At 40.7% G+C, this 17,151-nt stretch overlaps 1 protein-coding gene across 3 annotated transcripts in view; it reads right to left on the reverse strand.

Moving 5' to 3' along the window:
* SLC9A7 (solute carrier family 9 member A7) overlaps positions 1-17,151 on the reverse strand; it is a 183,330-nt gene that overhangs the window by 116,976 nt on the left and 49,203 nt on the right. The window lies entirely within an intron of this gene.

Below are 17,151 nucleotides of genomic sequence, written 5' to 3' on the forward strand. Positions count from 1 at the left end.
GACTTTATTGGGCTCTGCCTTGCAGGAGCATCTGGCAAAGATATGCCTTATTTTTAGAATACCTAGCTTACGCAAGATAGAAATAAACCAAGAATAGGCTCCATGTTGGCTGCATTACTCAGACACTAAATGCTGAGATCCCTGAGATGATTAAGACAGGATCCTACTCAGCAGGACAAGAAACTCTAGCACACAGCAGGAAAGGTGGCAGAGAGGGATGGGCTGAGAGTCAACAGAAGCAGAAAAGACAGGAAGCAATTTTTGTCTAAATCTGCTCTCAAACTCCCCCACTAACTCACACACTTACAACAAAGCACCTGAAGTACAGAACTGTGAAAAATATAAATACAAGGGCACTAACTCTTGTGACTCAAAATAGCCAACAGCAGCAAACTGGAGGGTTAACTGATTTACGCCCAAACAGGAAGGGTTGACTTTCCCATCAATTGGCAAATAAAAGCTTGAATGGCTTTAAAATCCTATTTGAAGCTATGTTGATCAAATTTCAGTTCTTAATTTATTTTTTTCTTTTATCTCATTTCAGTTCCTTACTGTTTGGTTAGAGGGGGAAACCTGTCTAGAAGTAAATTGGCCTCCAGATAAATTCAGAAATCAGACCAAAAAATAAAAAGTTTCCCAGGACAAACCCAGAACAAAACGCAGTCCGTTCAGTACATCCAGTGCCACGAGTTATGCCAAAATGCATTCCCCAGAATAACTTAATTGCATTTCCCAAAGAAAGAATGCAATCATTGGAAATGGCAGCGTCACATTCCTGAGTATTGCATACAGATGCTATGCAATAAAAAACAAAACTGTAGTCCTTACAAAATATTCCCATTGTGTTCCACTTCCTCTCAAATGGATACATATGTTGCAGACATGAATTGTAAGGGGTCCAGTGACTGGAAATCCCACCAATTCGTTGTTAACTTCTATTGTTTCGGTGATTGTTTTGGTGACAAAGTGCTTTAAATTCAGTAAGGGGAAAAAAACGCCTTGGGGAAGTCTAAGTAGTCCTCTCCTAAATCCTGATAGACACAAATTTGGGAGGCATGGAAAAATCTTTATTCCCCCTGGAAACATACTTGAGATATGTATCCAACTGACTAAAAGGGGTTAACAGGAAAACCTAAACCCGGTAAAGAGGAGCTATCTTCAGGGGTTGAGAACAGGCTTGGCGTGGTCAAGGCCCTGAGCCAAGTAGTCCCTATTGAAAAAAACATATATATATATATATATATATATATATATATATATATACATATATGTAATAATTTCTGAAACATAACCGTGAAAGTTTGTAACTGTAACTGTACCTCACGGGGATCCATTACAAAAATAAATAAATAATTTTTAAAAAAGAAAAGTGATAATTTTAAAATAGCTACCTACGTAAATCCAGTGAAAACTCATTTCAAAGTTTCTCACTTTCACTGACAAGAGCAAAAAATAAAACATGAGATCAAACATTATTTCCCTGTGCTCACCTAAGGGTTCATCAAACACGGGGCTATGGTGCCGCCAGCAGGTCAACCTATACCTGTGGGGCGAGTGCATCAGCAGTGTGATGGTGCCTTCAGGCTTCCTGATAACCCAAAATTGCCGTTGTGCCTTTGGCTGGACCCCAACAACTTGGGACCAAGTTTACCAAGAAATTAAACGGCCAAAAGTTAGATGTGTGGGAACCATCCATGCCCACAAACCACCTCCAGCTCAGCTATACAGCCCATTTACTGGCCTTATTTCAGAGACCCACAAATAAATCTCGAAAGAGATCAAAGCTTCAGTTAATCTCGGACACCTGTGCATGGATGAACAGACTGGGGTAAATCGGAGGGAGGCAGGTTGGCCTGTGCCTGCCCGAGCAGAGCCCCCAGGAGCCACTCGCTTCCACAATCCAAAATCGCCTCCATACCTCAGGCCTGGTCCACCGTCTCAGGATGGACCTCATCAATATATAATCTGCTGAAAACTTAGATATGCAGGTTTTGTGACTGAAGTCTCCAAGCTTTCTTGGAGTTGGGATGGACTACCTCCCCCCACTTCCCAATATTCCTGGAAGCACTGGCAGTCACCCCCATGAACCAACTCCAGCGCCCACCATGTAAACTCTACTACCGGCCTTGCTTCAGACACCCATAAAGAAATCTTGAAAAAGATCAAAAGTTGCAGTTAATCTCAGATCCACACATGGCTGAACAGACTGGGGTAAATTGGAGGGGGGTAGGTTGGCCTGGTGCCTACCCAAGCAGAGGTTCCGGCAGCTGCTTGCTTCCACAATCCAAATTCGCCGCCATACTCCTGGCCTGACTACACCATCTCAGGACCATTCTCACGGAGACACTATCTGCTGAAAATTCTGGTATGCGGGTTTTGTGACTGAAATCTTCAGGCTTTCTCGGGGTCGAGATGGGTTACTGCCCCCAATCTCCCTGTACTTCCAGAAGCCTCGGCAGTCACATCCACACCCCAAAGTGGCCACCCAACTGAAAAGCTACTCCAGCCTTACCATCCTGGTAAAATTACTGAATGCCCTGAACAAACACCATGCCCTCTTATCATCTATATTGCAAACCATAATGCACAAAAGGAAAAGGAGAGAGAGAGAGAGCAAGAAGGAAAGTGCCTCCCATAGAGGGAGGCTGGAGGGGGTGAGGTGTTGGGAGATGGTGGTAGGAAACAGGGGACATTGGTGTTGGAAAATGTGCACTGGTGGAGGGATGGGTGCTGAATCATTGTATGACTGAAACCTAATTATGAACAGCTTTGTAATGGTCTATCTAACAGATATTCAATTAAATTTTTTTTAAAAGTAATGTGGATAGACATAAAGAATATCATGCTAAGTGAAATGAGTCAGAAAGAGAGGGACATAGAGGGACTGCACTCATTTGTGGAGTATAGAAGAACATCACATGAGGCTGACACCCAATTACAGTAGATACAAGGGCCAGGAGGACTGCCCCATAGCTGGAAGGTTGCTTCATGAGCGGAGGGGAGAAGGCAGATGGAATAGAGAAGGGATCACTAAGAAAATGATGGCTGGCAGAATCAGTCGGGATGGGAGATGCGTGCCGAAATTAGACAATGGAACAAACATGATGACCTCTCAGTGTCTGTGTTGCAAGCCATAATGCCCAAAAGTAGAGAGAGAGTATGGGGAATATTGTCTGTCATGGAGGCAAGGGGAGGGTGGGAAAGGGGGGTTATACCGGGATATTGGTGATGGGGAATGTGCACTGGTGGAGGGATGGGTGTTTGATCATTGTGTGATTGTAACCAAAACAGGAAAGCTTGTAACTATCTCACGGTGATTCAATAAAATTTTTAAAATGTAAAGAAGAAAGAAAAAAAAGTAATGTGGAGTTGATGCCAAATTCAATCAGCTTAATCAATGGCTGAATAAATAGCAGTACTCCTACATTTAAAAAAAGGGTTCATCAAACAAAATAATCGTTTTATTGGGCTTGGGCCAACAACAACCTAAACTGCCTTTTTGTGGAAACTGGGTTTTGTGGAAATTAGGGATTGGAGGTCCAGTAAGGTCAACAATAAGCCATAATAACATTTTTGTCCAAAATGAAAACATATTGCATATAAGTAGCCATCAATTAAAACTAATCACATTAGTATTATTGTTAGGATGGGCCATTGGAGGGCAAAATAAAATAGTGCAATATGCCATTGCATAATGTTTTTGGTTTACATAATTTTTAAGAATAAACAATAATGTTGAGAAAATTAAGTCAAAAAGAGAAGAACAAATACCAGTCTCACTCATCTTGGCATAGAGAATGACAAGGGATAGACAATATCAAACAGTGGCAAAATCTTGGCCTTGGATTACACAACAGATTATCAAAAAGTGGAAAGGATGGGTGGAGGGAATGAGGATCTAAACAGAGGTGACATAGGAGCAGTAGTGGAGTATCATGGCCACTTCAGTGGGGGGGGGGAGAGTACAGTAAAATGTTTGATGAATAAACGTGTAATATCATAAACATTAACACTATTGTAACCATGTTAATGAAAATTTAATTTTAAAAGACAAAACAATACAATGAAATTTAAACTCAAAAAAGGCAGTAAGTTTACTCAAATTTCACAATGTTCAGCCAGGCTGAACAAACGTAGGATGAATTATAAGCACAACAACTAACACTGGAGAAACTTAGAGCTGGTCATTTAATTTGGGGGCTTTTTTTAGGAGGGTACACCTGAAAGTGTAAAAATTTTACTCCTAGTTCTGTGCTCACTTCTGGTGGGAATCAAGGGACCACATGGGGTGTCAGGGATCGAACCCAGGACAGCTACAGCTGCATACCAGGCAAGAAGAGACTTTCTGCTATACTATCTCTCCAGTCCCATGACAGTGTTTTAAAATGAGCTCTGACTCAATCACGTGAAAAATTATTTTAAGCAGAACTTGGTACCAATGAGCAGTACTTCACTGTTCCCATATTCTGCTCTTTTCAAGTCTTCCCAAGTCGGCTCTGAAACATCTTTCCTGTTCATCCCCAATTTGTCTTATATTTATTATTCTGGTTTAAGTCCTTGGCCTGAACTTTCTGAAATAATTTCTTACTTATCCACTCTGTTTCTCTCATGGTTCCTTAATTATCTACTCTCAAACAACCACTTGACTTTTCCCCTGAATGATCACAAGTAGTGTAACTCTAATCATGCCATTACCCTGAATAAAATTACTTAACTACCTTATAGCCCATGGAAAAAGAAATTTAAGCTCCTTATCATGGCATTCAAGATCCAGAGCGACCTGGCACTTGCCACTTCTCTAATTTCACTTTCTACCACCATCTGTCTCTCAATTATAAACACTTGCCATATTCAACACCTTAGTTTGCTGCACACACTTTCTATTTTCCTGAAAATATTGTCCTCCAAGGCTTCTCTCAGCAACTGCAGGGGGAAATATTACAAAAGAAGAGGAATGGAGAAGGAAGAAAAGAAATAAGAGAGAAGAGGAAATGAGAAGGTAAAGGAGGAAAGACAAGAATAAAAGGAGATTTCAGCAAATGGGGCCTATTATAGAAATAGACCCTAGGGTTCTCTGAGGTGATATATCAAAGAAAAACCACTTATATATTTAGATTGCCAAGAGAATATCTTGGGGGATAGAGAAATAGTACATGAGTGTGGCACTTGCCTTGAACATGGCTGACCACACTTGGATTCCTGGCACTCCAAAGTGTCCCATGATACCGTACACCAGGAGTGATTGTTGAGCCCAGAGCCAGAGATAAGCCCTAAGCACTGCTGGGTGTAGACCCCAAACTAACAAAACAAGAACATACCCTGAATTTCCAGAACAAAACTATCACAAAAGTGATGAACAGGGGCTGGAGCGATAGTACAGCAGGTAAGGCTTTTGCCTTGCACACTCCCGACCCAGGTTCTATCCCTGGCATCCCATATGGTCCCCCAGTACCACCAGGAGTAATTTCTGAGTGCAGAGCCAGGAAAAACCCCTGAGCATTGCTGGGTGTGACCAAAAACAAAAAAAACAAAAAAATAAATAAGTGATAAATATATGAGTATATGTTTAAGGTGAGCTATCACAGTCTAAGGAAATTCAAACTCAAGAGCAACATTGCCATAAGGTTCACTGTCTCTTGGAGTGGGAAGAGAGTGTACAGGAGATAGGGCACTTGCCTTGCAAGCAGCCATATGAGCTGTGACTCTGGTTCCAATTCCCGGTGCCACATATGGTCTCCTGAACACTGCCTATGGTCACCTCATTTTTATTTGTTTTGATTCAGAGCCCACACCCAGCAGTGCTCAGGGCTTACTCCTGGCTCTGCATTCAGAGATCTCTCTGGGCAGTTTCGAGGAACCATATGGGGTGCCAGGGATCAAACCTAGGCAAAATGCTATTTCTGCTCTCATTTCTTCCTGTATTTTCTGGGCTGTCCTTTCATTGCTTCTGTCAGGTCCTCCTTTAATTTAATGGATACCTGGTCAATCTTTACATTGAGTTGATTGAATATCTTCAGCAAACGCTATCCCCTGTATTATCATTCTGGCCCATTTTTTATTGATTTAGGTTCTATGACAATCCTGTTAATGGTGGCTTCCCAACTACATAACTTTAACACACCCATCACCTGTATATCCACTTTCCTTGCCCATGGACCTCAAAGCCCCCCCCCCCTTCAACACTTCAGTTGTGTGGGTCAGATCAGCCAAGGGTCACTTCTGAGTAGAGTTAGAAATAGCCCTGGTGCACCACCATGTGGGGGTGAAAGCCCTGCACCAAAAAATCCCCATATTTAAATAAATTTCAATTGATTGCCTCATCCAAATACATATAAAGATATAATAAACAATCTCAAAATGTTTTTACCATTGATTTTCTTTGTGATCCTATTTGTAGAAATATTTAAACTTCTGAGCTGGTCTTACAAAATTACAGGGAAAAAATTTTATTCTCCATAGAGTTTAATAACCTGCTTAGAGTAAAATACTCCAATGTGTAAGGTTCTTTCTAAAATTAGATCATTTGGGCTGATGAGATGGCTCCACAAGTTGGAGTGTATATTTTGCATACAGGAGGCTCAATTTTGATATCTGGCATCTCAAGGTCATTAAGCACAGCCAGGAGTGATCTCAGAGCCTGGACTCTGAAATAGCCCCCTGAACACTGCTGAGTGTGGACCCCAAATCTATAAATAAATTAAAAATTGGCCAAAAGAAACAATTAAAAATCCTCCCAAATGATAGAGAACACACAAAATGTGTTTCTGCTTTGCTATTACAAATAGCAAGTAGAAAAGTGGAAAACTAGAAATTTCCTAGTTGCAAATAGTTTCCCCGGTCAAGTTACCCCGAATGGAAATGAGAGCTGCAGAATAATAGAGAACTCAGAGAACAGGGCACACTGCTCAGCAACTGATTACTCTGTCCTGCAAAGCTAGAAGCAAATTATTTCTTTTATAAAATTTCACCTATTCAGTTTTATTTCTATTCCTTTCCAAGAAAGGAAAATAATTTGCTTCAAAAATCAATTTCTCAGAAAGTAATCTTCAGAACCTACAAAGTTCTTAGTTTTACTTTTACAATATAACTTTATTTCCAAAGTGAAAGCCCAGCACTGAGGAAAAACTCTTTCTCTTTAGGTATAACCACTAATGCATCAGGCTATGAAGACTCTCATGCAACTGATATTGGAGCAGCCACGAGTAAGATTATTAAGGACTTTCCTTAATGAACCAGTAGTCATTAAGGCCAGTAAGAAGGAGGAGGGGGCAATGAATAAAGAGACAAGATACTTATGTATTTCAGAGTACAGTGAATTGAAGGCAGTTAGTTGGTGATATTACCAGAAAGAGACATTTTTTTTCACACAACATTTTTTGTTGACCAATATTCACACGTAGTTGAAAACAAACCTTTGGACTAAAGACAACTTAGGAGTCAAAAAAGGGAAGAATAGGAGTGTGGAAAAACTGGGACATGTACATTGCAAGATAGACTCAGAATCAGAATACTACTTAATGCAGTGTTTACCTTTGTTGATTCTCCTCCTTAAAACTACATTATAATGCAATTTTAAATTTAAAAAGAAAACAAAAGACAGATCCCTGAGAGACTATTCAAGGTTTGAGGCATTTGCATTGCATGTGGCCAGTTTTATCCCCTGCCCAGCACATGGACCACCAAGGGGAAATACCTCTGAGCAAAGAAGGAACAGCACCTAAACACTGCTGTGTGTGGTCCAAATGATGTCGGTGGGCCCCATGGGTGACTTACGTGAAGTGGGGAGGAGAAAGATGGTCAGTTTCTCCCCAACGGCCTCTTCCACCTGGACCCAGGTCTCGCTCGCAGAAAAGAATTTCAGGGTAGACAAGCAGTGAAGTAACAGATTTTATTTAGAGGGTTTTGAGGGAAGAAGGAAGGGATAAGCGGAAAAGAAAAATAGTAGGAGTGGGGCTGGAGAGATAGCACAGCGGGTAGGGCGTTTGCCTTGCACCCGGCCGACCCAGGTTCAAATCCCAGCATCCCATATGGTCCCCTGAGCATGGCCAGGGGTAATTCCTGAGTGCAGAGCCAGGAGTAACCCCTGTGCATCGCCAGGTGTGACCCAAAAAGCAAAAAAAAAAAAAAAAAGAAAAATAGTAGGAGTAACGCGCTCAAGAGAGAACGCGGGCTTCTTCGAGGATGGAGAGAGCCCCTACACACATCCTAGCACTAGACATGAAAGCATGAAAGTACACATCTCAAGAGGGGAGATGCGGGCATTACATGTGCTCGGGCACCGCATGTGCTCGGCCACGTGGGCACAAGCAGCACATGGGCTCAGGCAGCGTCTGCGTGCACTTCCTTTGTTCAAGGTGAGGAAGAGACATTTTTTCCCATTTACTTCAAACATCATCAATCAACAGATAGATTCATCGATTTTAAACGACTGACTCCACGAACAGTAGCACAAGCATGGGTTTCCAACTCTAGCCTAAGCATCGATAAATTAAAAAATCTACTTTTGTGATCTTGTGGTCTAAGAAAATTTTACCTCTTTTGGGGGGACTTGGGGTATAAGGAGGGTGCCTTAAGAGCCTTAAGAGCCCTTTGTCATAAAATGCTAAGTTTTCTACATATAAGTGGCCTAAATATATAACATTAAAGCTAACACTAAGGCCTTAAGAGTTGCATCAGGTTTCATTTTTATATTGCTGTATTATTATTATTATAGTTTAGTCATGGCTACAATAATATTCATGTTTTTAGTTCTCGTTTACATAGTTACTGAATCACCACCAAAGTGCCCATAGCCCTCTACCACTCTTTTAAAAAAATTATTAGTATAGCTTATGCTAGTATTTACTATTATTCTTTTGATGTACACAGTTAACTCACTTTACCACTACCACAGTGCCCAAAGACCCCACCAGTGCCCTTGTGGTTACTTCTAGTCCACTTCAGTCCTCCATCGCCTCCCTGTTAGGACAGTATTTTCAGTTCTGTAATCCAGTGCCCAGGGCTTGTTATCAACTGATATTTTTTTCGATACCTGATTTATTTCTGTATACATCACAGATGAAAGAGATTGTCTGGTACTTGTCCTTTTCCTTCTGGCTTATTGCACTCAACATGATACCATTCAGCTCCATTCAAGTTGTTACAAACTTTATGACTTCTTTTTTATTCCTGTGGCTACAGAGTATTTCATTGGGTATATACAACAATTTTATCCATTAATCTGTTGTTGAACATTTGGGTAGTTCTACAGAGAGGACCTGCGTAAGACTGAAGTATATGGGAAAGTTCTTTTCATCATAACTTATTATCAGGGAAATACAAATCAAAATGACAATTAGGTATCTCACAAAGTAAGGAAAAAATACACTGGAAGCAACCACTGTGGACAGGTACATGGTGGAAAAAACCCTTACTCATTGTTGGTATGACTGTTGTCTAGTCCAGTCTGATCCAGCCTCTATGCAAAACAACATGAAGATTACCCAAGAAAAGTAAAAATAGAACTCCCATATGACCCAGCTATTCCAATTCTTGGCATCTTCCCCAAAACACAACATTCATTTGAAAAGATACACACATGCCTATGTTCATTGTGTTTTGAGTCATCACTCCGATAATGCTTAAGCATCTGTTTAAGTCCTCCTAGTAATGAAAAAAAATCCGCCCATGGTTTTTATGAAAATAATCAGTGATATGTAGCTTAAAACACTTTGTTTCTAAGTCATTGTTTGTTAATTAAGCTCCTAGGGCTATTTGCCACAAAAAGAGGAACACAAAAGGGAAGAAAACTCCTTCCTTCCTAACTTTAGCAACCTTAGTTATTCTAAGATTATTTGTAAAAACTAAAATTTAATGAAGGAATAAAAGGGGTTATCAACTGAATTATGATATTTAAGTATCATGGATAAAGAACTCCAATTTTCAGCAACAACAAAAATAATCTGATTGAAAATAGGAAGGGGACTTAAACAGACACATCTCCAAAGGTGGCATGAAGATAGTCAACAGATAAAAGAAAATATGTTCATCATCTTGTATTATTAGAAAAATACAATTCAAAACCACATGAGTCTCATACCTATAAGAATGGCTATTGTCAAAAAGACAAGAAAAAAATATTGAGAGATCAGTTTCCAAGCTGTAGGGCAAACCTCCTGGTCCTTATCACTACTACATTGGTGGAGGAGAATGGGCACTGGTGGAGGGATGGGTAAACGATCACTGAATGACTGAAATGCAAACATGAAAGTTCATAAGTATGTAACCATATCTCACGGTGATTCACTAATAAAAAAAATTTTAAGCAAAAAAAAGTATTGAGTGATCATCTCACATCAGTTAGAATGGCATAGGTCAAAAAGTCTGAAAACAACCAGTATGGTGAGGGATTTGGTGAGAAAGGAACTTTCATCCACTACTGACAGGAATGTCATCTGGTTCAGTATCCATAGAAAGCGAGACGGAGATCTCTCCAAAAATAGGAATAAGATTCCCATACACTCCCAGATCCCCACCAATTCCCATGGCCATCAGGCCGGAGTCGTCCAGCAGTCACCCAGCCCCGCCTCCCCGCACCCCGCCTCCCCACCTGGCTCCCTAATACTGCCCCTGTCTCTAGGTAATCCCAAGAGGATACTGGGGGCGTGACCTGTATCTCAGAGGGCGTGATCTCAAAGGGAGCATGGCCTCCTGCCTGAGAAGCGGCTCTGGCCACAGTTATTATTTTTTGCTTCAGCATAATAGGCATAGTCTGTTTCTTTGAAAATCACCCTAGCCATCTCAATCACTCTATGCAAAATAGCCCATTAGCTAATTATAACTTCACAAAAATTATCAGTGAATAATAATAGCTGGACAAAACCTTCGCAAAGAGAACATAGCCTTAAGCCTTCACTAGAGGCCCCACATCAATCAGGAAGAACGCCTGAGAGTAAGGAAGAACACAGAATAGGAACTAGGCTATCATCAGCAATAGCACAACCAGAGGCCCCCCTCCCACAGCAAGAGGGAATAGGAACAGACAACTACAAGTTTCCAATTCTATACTTCCATAACAATATGAAGAAACAGCGAAAATCGCCTCCACGAAGAGAGGGAGAAAAAAAGATTCCAGAAACATCAACAGGGGCTACTCACATCTACGACCTCTCAGATAAAGAATGCAGAGAGGAAATCTGGAGGAGATTCGACATACTCCAAGCAAGCATGGAACAGACATCCAATAAATTAAGGGAGGATATGAATGAAGCATTGGAATGGTCTACCAAAAAATGCAGGAATAAATGAGACCAGAAATTTCAAAGCTACGAACAGAATTCACACAAATAAAGTAATCGGTAGATGAAATAAAACTCTCAGTAAATGCCCTCACCAGTAGAATGACTACAGCCGAAGACAGAATCAGTGAACTTGAAGATGAGCTGCATAAAGCTTACAGACAACAACTATGGCAAAAGACATCAAAATGGCTATAGAGCGAATCAGAGTCCTTGGGGATGACTTCAAGAGGAACAACATAAGAATCATTGGAGTACCAGAACCACAGGGAAGTAACCCCAATGAAAAAAACACAGTGAAAGACATCATTGCTAAGAAATTCCCAGAGCTGGAAAAGGCAGGCATCCAGACCCAAGGAGTCCGAAGAGTACCAGCAAAAAGAGACCCGAATAAAAAGACTCCAAGTCATATCAAAGTCAATGATGGATGCTGTGGATAGAGACACAATTCTGCAAGCAGCAAGGTCAAAGAAGGAAATCACATACAAAGGAGCACCCCTCAGATTTACAGCAGACCTGTCAGAGGAAACACTCTGAGCCCGAAGACAATGGTAGGACATAGTGAAAAAACTCAATGAATTAAATGCCTCACAAAGAATACTTTATCTGGCCAAACTCTCACTCAAACTCAAAGGAACCATACACTATTTCTCGGATAAACAACAGCTCAAGAACTTCATAGACTCAAAGCCAAACTTAAAAGAAGGTCTAAAGGGGCTATTGTAAAGCAAGGAGGAACCCCATAAGAACAACAAACCCCACAGAAAGATGACCCAAACCCCATCACAATAATCTCTCTCAATGTCAATGGCATAAATGCACCTATCAAGAGATCTGGAAATTAAACACAACATTCTGCTGCCTGCAAGAAACATACCTGAACAATCAGAGCAAACACAGACTCAAAGTCAAAGGATGGAAAACAATCCTTCAGGCAAACAATTCCCTCAAAAAAGCTGGAGTGGCCATACTAGTATCCAACAACATAGATTTCAGGTTGAAAAAGATTAGAAGGGACAGTGAAGGTCATTTTCTATTTATCAAGGGATATGTACAACAGGAGGAAATCACACTCTAAAACGTATACAAACCTAATGAACGACCCGCTAAATACTTAAAACAACTCCTAACAGACTTCAAAGAGGATATCACTAACAACACAATAGTAGTTGGACACTTCAACACCTCCTTATCACCTCTGGATAGATCAAAAAGAACAAAACTCAGCAAGGAAACACTGATTCTGAAAGAAGAAATGGAAGAGAGAGGCCTAATAGACTTATATAGGGCTATGCACCCCAAAAAGAAAGAATACACATTCTTTCCCAGTGCACACGGAACATTTTCCAAAATAGACTGTGTACTCGGCCACAAAACATACCTCAATAGAATCTGAAAAATAGAAATTGTATCAACCATCTGTTCAGAATACGATGCGCTGAAGTTCGAATCTAACCACACAGACACGGAAAACCAAGTCAAATACCTGGAAATTAATCAACTCAATGGTGAACAATAAGTGGGTCAGGAAGGAAATCAAGAAAGAAATCAAAAGATACCTCAAAACAAATGAGAATGAAGACATGAGCTACCAAAACATATGGGATGCAGCTAAAGCCATGTTAAGGGGAAATTTATAGCTCTGCAAGCATTCTTCAGGAAGGAAGAAAGGGCCTACATAGACAGCTTGACTTCACAGCTCAAGATCTTAGAAAAGCACTGAAAAAGGAACCCAAACCAGACCGAAGGAAAGAAATAATAAAAATTAGAGCAGAAATTAACGACATGGAAACTCAGAAAACAATCTGAAAGGTCAATGAAACCAAGAGCTGGTTCTTTGAGAAAATAAACAAGATTGATAAACCGCTAGCAAGACTCACAAAGAAACAGAGAGAGAGAACCCTAATAAACCAAATCAGAAACAAAAAGGGAGCCATCACAACAGAAACCAACGAGATGCAAAAGATTATCAGAGATTACTTTGAAGGTCTGTACTCCACGAAACAAGAGAACTAAAAGAAATGGGTGAATTCCTTGATTCCTACAATCTCCCAAGACTGAACCAAGAAGACCTGGAATACTTGAATAGTCCCATTAATATCAAGGAAATTGAAACTGTAATCAAAAGTCTCCCCAAAAACAAAAGCCCAGGTCCAGATGAATCCACTGGTGAATTCTTCCAAACATTTAAAGAGGACCTTTTACCAGTTCTCCTCAAGCTTTTCCAGGAAATTGAAAAAAACAGGAACTCTCCCAGTTTCTAGGAGGCAAACATCTCCCTAATACCAAAAGCAAACAAAGACACCACTAACAAAGAAAATTACAGACCAATATCCCTGATGAACACCGATGTGAAGATCCTCAACAAAATATTAGCAAACAGAATACAACAACTCATCAAAAGATCATACACCACGATCAAGTGGGATTCATACCGGGGATGCAAGGATGGTTTAACATTCGGAAATCTATCAACATAATCCATCATATCAACAAAAGTAAAGATAAAAACCATATGATCATATCAATAGATGCAGAGAAAGCATTTGACAAGATCCAACATCCATTCATGATGAAAACTCTCACCAAAATAGGTTTTGGAGGAACTTTCCTCAAGATAGTCAAAGCCATCTACCACAAACCCATGGCAAGTATTATCCTCAATGGGAAAAGACTAAGGGCCGTTCCTCTAACATCAGGGACAAGACAAGGATGCCCACTCTCACCACTTCTATTCAACATAGTACTGGAAGTACTTGCAATAGCTGTTAGGCAAGAAAAAGACATTAGGGGTATTCAGATAGGAAAGGAAAAAAATCAAACTCACTATTTGCAGACGATATGATAATATATCTAGAGAAGCCTAAAACCTCTACTAAGAAACTCTTAGAAACAATAGGCTTGTACAGTAAAGTCTCAGGCTATAAAATCAATACCCAAAAATCAATGGCCTTCCTATATGCAAACAATGAGTCAGAGGAAAGGGACATGAAAAAAGCAATCCTATTCACAATCGTGCCCCAGAAAATCAAGTACCTCGGGATCAGCTTAACCAAGGAAGTAAAGGAACTCTACAAAGAAAACTATAAAATGCTACTCCATGAAATAAAAGAGGATATGAGGAAATGGAAACATATCCCCTGCTCATGGATAGGGAGAATCAACATTGCCAAAATGGCAATATTCCCCAAAGCATTATACAGGTTCAATGTGATCCCTATAAAGATAACCATGAAATTCTTCAAAGAAATGGATCAAGCTATCCTGAAATTCATATGGAACAACAAACGCCCAGATAGCTAAAACAATTCTCGGGAAAAAGATGATAGGAGGCATCACCCTCCCCAACCTTAAACTTTACTACAAGGTGGTAACAATTAAAACAGCATGGCACTGGAATAAAGGCAGGGCTGCAGACCAATGGAACAGGGTGGAATATTCCTACACACAACGCCAAATGTATGATCATCTAATCTTTGATAAGGGAGCAAGAAATGTGAAGTGGAGCAAGGAAGGCCTCTTCAACATATTGTGCTGGCACAACTGGACAACCACATGCAAAAGAATGGGCTTAGATATCAACCTGACATCATGTACAAAAGTCAGATCAAAATGAATTAAAGACCTCAACATCAGACCACAATCCATAAGGTACATTGAAGACAAGGTTGGCAAAACCCTCCACGATATTGAAGCTATGGTATCTTCAAAGATAACATGCTGGGGCTGGAGCAATAGTACAGTGGGTAGGGCGTTTGCCTTGCACACAGCCAACCCGGGTTTGATTCCCAGCATCCCATATGGTCCGCTGAGCACCGCCAGGATTAATTCCTGAGTGCAGAGCCAGGAGTGACCCCTGTGAATCACTGGGTGTGACCCAAAAAGCAAAAAAAAAAATAGCAAAAAACAAAGATAACACGCAACTGATCAACCAAATGGAAACAGAGATAAACAAATGGGACTATATTAAACTAAGAACCTTCTGCACCGCAAAAGATACAGTGACCAGAATACAAAGACAATCTACAGAATGGGAAAGGATATACACCCAATACCCATCCGATAAGGGGTTGATATCAAGGATATACAAGGCACTGGTTAAACTCTACAAGAAGGAAACTTCCAACCCCATCAAAAAATGGGGGATGGAAGTGAACAGAAATTTTCTTAAAGAAGAAATCCGAATGGCTCAGAGGCACATGAGAAAATGCTCTACATCACTAATCATGAGGGAGATGCAGATCAAAACAACTATGAGATACCACCTCACACCACAGATACTGGAACACATCCAAAAGAACAAAAGCAACCGGTGTTGGCATGGATGTGGGGAGAAAGGGACCCTCCGACACTGCTGGTGGGAATGCCGACTGGTTCAGCCCTTCTGGAAAACAATATGGACGCTTCTAAAAAATTAGAAATTGAGCTCCCATTTGATCCAGCAATACCACTTCTGGGAATATATCCCAGAGAGGCAAAAAAGTACAGTCGAAATGACATCTGCACCTGTATGTTCATCACAGCACTGTTCACAACCGCTAGAATCTGGAAAAAAACCAAATGCCCGAGAACAGATGACTGGTTAAAAAAACCTTTGGTATATCTACACAATGAAATACTATGCAACTGTCAGAAAGGATGAAGTCATGAACTTTACATATAAATGGATCAACATGGAAAGTACCATGCTAAGTGAAATGAGTCAGAAAGAAAGAGAAAGACATAGAAAGATTGCGCTCATCTGTGGAATACAAAATAACAGAATGGGAGACTAACACCCAAGAATAGTAGCAATAAATACCAGGAGATTTGCTCCACGGCTTGAAAGCCAGCCTCACATGCTGGGAGAAAAGGCAGCTCAGATAGAGAAGGGAACACCAACTAAAGTTTGGTGGAGGATCCACTTGGGATGGGAGAGGCGGGTTGAAAACAGACTATAGATTGAACACGATAGCCACCCACTACCTCCATTTCAAATCACAACACCTAAAAGGAAAGAGAGAACATAAAGGAATTCCTTGGTGGGGTGGGGGGGACAGGATGGGGGGGAGGGACCCTGGGGCCATCGGCGGAGGAGAATGGACACTGTGGAGGAATGGGTCCTGGAGTAATGTATGACTGTAACACAAGCAAAAAAACTCTGTAACTGTACCATCACAGTGACTCATTAATAAAATAAAATAAAATAAATGTACAAACAAAACACAAAGTCTTAGGACAGAAACTAGACTTTTTATGGTGATACTAATATATAATATATAGGGGTCAAATTATAATGCTATATACCCAAAACCTATATAATATTATTAATGCATGTTATGCTTCAATAAAATATTTTAAAATATTCAAATATTTAAGACACACACACAAATCTCAGAACCAAGCAGCTCACTGCAGCAATGCCTCTGAACTTTGCAATAGGCCACTTTTGCCGGGCCACTCCCGATGGGAGCATGTGCTGACCCACTGCCTGCCCCTTAGGAATCCCAGTGGTCGCCATCTTCTAGAACCCAAAAACTGTCCAGGAATGCAGAAGCATATGCATCAAACCCCAGGCCTCATGGGACAGGGGAGGAGCCAGCCCTTCTCTTTCCCCCCTTCCCTCCACCCTATGGGACTCTGAGATGACGCCCACAAACTGCCCCCATCTACTTATTAAGCTCGTACATGGCCATGATCCAGAGAATCATGAGTGCGAATCTCGGAACTGAGCAGCTCACTGCAAAGATCTCTCCAGACCCTAATTATTAAAATTTTAGAATTCCTAGAGTGTGTGGCTGCTCTTGCGGCTGCACAACATTATATACTATCCATAACAAGCAATACAAAACAAATGTCTAGCATTGTCTTTTTGTCAGGTTTGAGTGGTGCTGGG

The sequence above is a fragment of the Sorex araneus genome, chromosome X, assembly GCF_027595985.1.
Source record: "Sorex araneus isolate mSorAra2 chromosome X, mSorAra2.pri, whole genome shotgun sequence".
In the NCBI taxonomy this organism is placed as follows: Eukaryota; Metazoa; Chordata; class Mammalia; order Eulipotyphla; family Soricidae; genus Sorex; species Sorex araneus.